Here is a 6,909-nt window from a genome sequence, read left to right as displayed (position 1 = left end):
GTAAGTTGGCACCTTATATTTTAAAAAATTTATTTTTTTTATTAATTCGACGGAACTATTGCTATAACCTATCAGGAACTATAGAACTATTGTGGGTGCAAATGGAACTCATGTCAAAACTTGCGGTGCTAAAAAATGAGGTGCCAACTTCACGCACGCGAAGTCATCGCCGAAACAGAGGCCTATTTTGCGGAGTTCGACAAATCATATTTTTTGGATGGTATAAAAACGTTGGAATATCGCTGGATTAAGTGTATCGGGTTGAAAAGAGACTATGTTGAAAAATAAGTAAAAAAAAAATGTTTTTAAATGCGTTTCCTTCCCTAACACGGATACTTATCATACAACCCTCTTGTGTGTGTGTGTGTGTGTGTGTGTGTGTGTATCTACCATATATATACAACTCTACTATATATATACACAACTTGAGCGGATATATATATATATATATATATATATATATATATATATATATATATATATATCGGAGATGACATTTTACGTGATCAAAAGCGACATGAGATCGAGTGTCAATCGATTCTCAATCTAAGCATTTTCCTCTCGAGTTGTGAAAACAATGAAAGAACAGACGTAACATCTTACTATCGCGTCCCAGCCGACTTCCACCATCCTCCTACGTGCATTCCTGTCAAGCGTTGTTTCGCTTACGCTATGATGGATCAACGGATAGTAGTCGTCTACGTCGCTACTCTCGCTGCTGACATTCTCGTCGGTGATTTTCTTCTCCGTTAGCTGCACCGTGTACTGATGCGCATAATGTCTCACCGCCATCCTTCTCGTGGAAGCTCTCACTTTCGATAACATTCAACTACACGAGTGTCTGACCGATATTCCCGAGTCGCGTACATTCACAGTGCAAGTAACGAAAAACGTCGTTGTTCATGCGCGCTGAGCGTTACATCGCAATGCCGTGAAAACAGTATCACTAATCACACAAACATATTATATCACTGATAGTACGAACGACGTGAAGAAATATTACACACCGCGCGAGAGAGATGAGAAATTTCATAATTAATTCCAGTTAAAATATTCGTGATACAATTATGTATGGTAGTAAAGTGCTTAGAATATCGACGAGAATGTGTGATATAAGAATTATTTACCACACGGAGACACATTCGTTTTTTATTTATTAATAATAAATATATCCTGTTGAACTTAGTAGTCGCTAATCTCATTAGATACGGTCGCAGCGTCTGGTTTATTATTCGACGACAACGAATTTGTTCAGAGTACAAGATTTCCACGAATCTAATGTTAACTTTTACTCAATTGTCTCGCGCATCGTACGTGACAAGTGAACAGTGAATAATCCATCAAATGAGATACAAATGAAGTCAATGTCGCCGGAAACTCGACGTAATCCCAGACACACGGACGCGTACATTACTTTTGAATTGCATTCGGAAATCCGGATACATATTAAACTAATAACGCAAGTTCCTGACCAAGTAACTATCTTTAACTTATGGTGATTACGTTCCACTTCCGCATTGTAACGTTATAATCCACAAAACTGGTTATTAGAGTCCCGGAGCATAATTTTTAACTCGCAACTTTTACGCCAATTCACAGACGAGTAAAACATATACGTGTGTATTTTTCGCAAAAGTTTGTTAAATATTATAATTTGATATGTTACACGTAATTTAGCACAAGAGAGAAATGTTACATTAAATATAAAACCGATTCTGTAATCAATTAGATTATTCAGCTACGTGGCTTGCTTCTAAGTATAAATATTTCTAAGTAAAATAAACTTGCTGATAAACTCTTTTAACATATTGCAACGTCGCATAATTATCTACATGTTTAAAAACCAGTTTGAAATAATTTAGATAACGCGTTAAACTATTCCTGTGTGAATAGCTAAGAAATACAAAGATAACGACGGAATAGATATCGACAGAAAACTCCATGGAGCGCACTGTACATTACGTAATCATAGATTTACATAAAATTTAAATAACATGTTCTAGTTTTCATTTGTGTTTAACGATCGCGAACAAGCTGTCTTATCTATTATTGTGCATCTTGCGTAAACGCGTTATTATACCTTCGCCTGTAAGCTGATCAGCTGCTACTGAAATTGGGACAAAGACAAAGCAGAATATTATACCACACATTGCCAGCAACACTTCGCATGTAGGTGTATTAACGTCTTGATGGATTTTATCGGATGTCAATTAGTCGCTCCGTGTGTGAATCGATCGCGATCTCATCTCTCGTCCGTCCTCGCAAGTATCGAAATCACCAATGTCGCTTTATATTGTTCGCACATAGCATCGTGCACATAAATAAATTTACAAAATGTCCTATAATTAGCGGACTCCGCAAATAAATGTGTGGCGTCTCTTAATTCTCACACTCCCGCAAAATCGCAATATCTGCTGAATCAGGAACTTTCGCAAGATATACAAAACGCAAACATTCAAATATACAACTGTACAGACGCGAACCATTTCAACGTATTACATAGTTGAGGCGATTTAGTGAAAGCGTGATCTTCATGTGAAAAAATCTGCATTGTGATCAGTAGAATAATGTTCATAATGTCTGCAATAAAAAAGAAAGTTTCGAGTACGATGTCGATTGTTAATTGAAAAATAACATATAAGGAAAGCGCATTCTACAATAAGCTATTAGTTATAAGTCGCAAACAGATTGACCAATCACCGTCGACTATTTTCAAAAATAATCGACTATGATTGGTCAACTTGCTTATGATTTATGAATAGCTTACTGTATAATGTGCCTAACATATAAAATATACGACAGCCAAGCAAAAGAAACAGTCCTTTTTCGATGAAAGGCCAAAGTTGAAAGACCGATCCTTATGATACAGGTATTGATGCCCGTAAGTCGCATATGAGCGGACTTTTAAAATAATTCCATAATAAAATGATGTTAACATGTAAACAATTGCGTTACAGGCAAATGTCGCTAATACAGACTACCGTTATAGCAAACTGACGCGTCACCTCAACTGTGGACAATAGCATTCTTGCGAAGTAGCACGCGACTGCGATTGTTGCGGTAATTATACAAATTGTTAATGGTTTAGAAACATTGGTTTCATGACTGATTCGTGAATTCGCATGGCAACGTGATATATAGAATATATCGAAACTGCGGCGAGCGTGACCTCAACGATAGGATCCTCGGCGAAATTGAACGTCGGCATTTGTTACAAAATTTATCGCTTATTTATGCAGAAACTTCTCGCGATTCACGTTGTTGCGAATGCATTTCCGTTTCCGTCGCGTGCCAGATACGCGTAAAATTCACTTCATTTCGATTCATTAATCCACATGCGGCCGTCGCATTGTCACGATAGATAAAACACGACGACGAGAACAGTCCCCCGCGGATAGCGTGATAGAGGATAGAGAACGTTCATTCGTTCGAAAAATTTCGTCTCTACATGAAAGTTCCTCATTCAACAAGTATAGTTTGATGCAGATTCCACTACTATGAATCCTTCATGCGTGCAAAATTAGTTGACAGGTGACTGCCTCATGTACACCTGTTCACGAAACTTGAAATGGATCGTCAACTTGAAAATATTTACAATATTGTTTTTATATCGTTTTTCCGACTGTTCATGCGCTTTTACCTTCCCTTTTTCTATATTACATTTGAAATATGTTTACGTCACTTAAATTAAGACTCGCCAAAAAGAAAGAGAATGAGAGAAAGGGAGAGAAAAGGAGAGACTCTTTTCTCGCTCTAATTACTCTATAACAATCGGAACTAAAAAGAATGTTCTGCTTTCAATTAAATTTAAAAAGAAATAATAGAAATAATAATAGAGAGAATTAAAGATTCTATTGTTTTCTACTTTATGTTTTGTGTCGAGAATACGCGTGAAGATTGAGTTCTTTTTAATTCCACTTTTCTCCGAAGCAACAAGCAACTTCCTCAAGCATCGAGCAATCCAGAAAATCTGCAGCACTCTCTCTCTCTCTCTCTCTCTCTCTCTCTCTCTTTGTACAGATGAATGACGTTAAACTTATAACGAAGTAACCACACATAAGCGCGACTCACGGTCTACGGATTCTAGAACGAGAGCGTCGCAATGAGTCTAGTTCTTCGGCCGGCGTTAATTCTTTCCGAAGTGAACGCCGAGTTATATTGTTACCACTGAGAGAGAGGCGCCTTGCGGAATAACGATCTCGGCGATTTCACGAGCTCGCAGTTTCACGCGTTTTCACCGTGGGTTTTCACGCATGCTCTCGCGCCTTAACGCCGAGCCGCGGAACTTTTGAAGCGACACGCGGCGCCGCCGTTTTCCGACTGGCAACAGCCAAGGAGAAAGGATCCGCTGAAACGCCTGTGCACACGACCATGACACCGCTGTTTGACATCGGCTTATCGGCATTACAGTCGCTCAGCTGAGCCGAGCCGGCGAGCACGTAGCGTAATTAGCGTAAGATTCAACCCCTTCTAGCAACCATATTTCTGTATAAAAAAAATTTAGTATCAATATTTCTATAAAAAAATTTAGTATTTCTATATAAAAAAATTAGTAAATTAGTAAATAAAAAAATTAGGTTCTTAGTCCTTTGCCGTAGAACTCTTGATTGACAGCAGCAAAAACAAGAAAATGCATGTCCAAAATCCCCGCACAAATACGTCGAACTAAACAGATATATTCAAAAAATAACACTTACAATCGATTAAATATATCTTTAAAATTCTCAATACTTTCCTCTTGTTCTAACAATCAATAAATAACTGTAAAATTAACGTGACAAAGTCATGAAAAAAGTCATGAAAAAAGTTTGTTAATTTCACGATTATTTATTAATTGTTGTAAAGCAAAAGGAAAATGTTCGGAATATTTTACAGGTATGCTCAATCGATTACGTCATTTTAGGTACGGATTTTTTCGCTCTTCTGACGTCACAAATCAAGATGATCGCGGCGAGGAGGAAATGCCTTAAGACATGTCGAGAGAGAAAAATTTATGAATGCACAAGATTATGTATCTTTTGTCTTCAAGACAACTCAGATAGTACAACATGTCCAGAGATCTCCCTGGATAAATATGACATTCTAGACATGACTAGGATGATTCTAAGACATCTGCTATTTCAGGAGAAATACTTACAGACTATGAATTTGAAATTCTGTTTTTATTCGAATGTTTTGTTCCTTGTAATTATGCCTGACGTGAAGAATGATCAATTTATATTTGTTGGTGTTATATTTTATATAATTGGATGACTGAGTCGGCTAGAATAAATGACACATAAAGAAATCACATCGTTGTGAAAAAACAAGATAGATTACTTTTTTATCTTACTTTAATAAACAGTTGGAGTACTAAAGATGTTAAATATAACTTGATTAATGGTCAATGAAGAATTCTACTTGGTTCCAAGTATATTCTATAACAGAAAATAAAACTTTGAAGCTATCTAACTTATGTAAGTCTATTCAAACCTACTTATTTGCATATTGTGTCCTTCCTACTTGTGTACTTTTCTTCGAAGAAAGTCGCTTCCAAATTGTATGTCCTAAGTCAGAACAGAATTTAACAGTCTTAAAAAAAAATATTTTTTACACAAGTTATAATATTTACTCGGGTAACATGTCGATGTGTTTAAAGCACAATGTTTAAAACTATATACACGATCGGTAATCTCTAAATCTGATTTTCCAGCCATCTATTAAGCGTTTCTCCAAATTATGTATCATACTAAGATAAAGTCGTTATCTGTATTATTATATTTGTTATATGGTAACTTTATAGATGGCAGCACACATTTGATTTTATGTGGTCTCTATTTCATTCAACACGCATATGCTCGAGGATGTGTTCGGGAAGTACGCTTCAGTTATTTAGCGTTATTTAGCGTTATTTAGCGCTGATTCTCTTATCCTTGGGCAGAATTATATTGAGCTTTATTTCGTTTTACGTACATGCGCACATTTATCTATATACTATTCATGTTACGTATACTGTAAAAAATATACGTATTGCGTTGCATTGCGTGAAACGATATGCAATTATAGAATTGCGTATTAAGGATGTACCCAGATATCCAACCTGAGCGAGCAGATTTCGAGCAGAGCTTGCTATCAACTTTTGATAGCAAATAGATAACAAATTTGATGCAGGATCTGTTATATCAAATCTTGCTGCCAAATTGCCGCCAGATATGCGGCAGAACTTGTTGTCGGATAATTGCTGCAGATTTGCAGCAAAAACCGCGCAGGCTTGTAGCGATTTGACAGCAGATTGGCGGCAGAAACCGCGCAGAAAGCTTGCTGCGCTGCAAGCTTTGCGCGGTTTTTGCTGCAAATTTGGCACCAATTGCCCGACAGCAATCTTTGCATTAGTGAACACTAGTTCAGAAAGTTCTTCGAAAAAGAACCTAGGGCAGTCAGTGCAGTACTGACCACTGTTGCACTTCAAAAAAGAACAGCGATGTCGACGTCATTTCCGTTAAAAAAGAACGCTTTGGTGTACACGCACCGGCGTTAATGCCGTCCGAATATCCGTGTGACTCGCACACGATAACGCGTCACTCATACACTGCTGCGTGTAGGTGAGCTAAGAACAGCACGGAGTGGCGGAGGGAGCTAGCGGTATACGATCGTCGGACGCTTGGAGAGGGAATAGTGGTGGGAGTCGCGGCGATCTTCCATCCTCTATCGCAAACGTAAGAACGAGAGAAATAGCATTATAAGACGTCTGGACAGAAATGCCGTCCTAAAATACGTGTGACACACACTAAGAAAACGCTTGACTCACACTGTCTCGTCTATACGTGAGCAATACGCGGTGTCCCGACGATTGTTTCGCTCGCTCGAACGTTCATGCATTTTTCATTGTTAGCAAGGAAATTACTGTAATGTAAAAATCTTGGGGAAAGG

This window comes from Odontomachus brunneus, unplaced genomic scaffold (assembly GCF_010583005.1).
Source record: "Odontomachus brunneus isolate Ranch 3 - 2012 unplaced genomic scaffold, Obru_v1 Obru_scaffold_149, whole genome shotgun sequence".
NCBI classification, from domain to species: Eukaryota; Metazoa; Arthropoda; class Insecta; order Hymenoptera; family Formicidae; genus Odontomachus; species Odontomachus brunneus.
Note: the sequence above shows the minus strand (reverse complement) of the source record.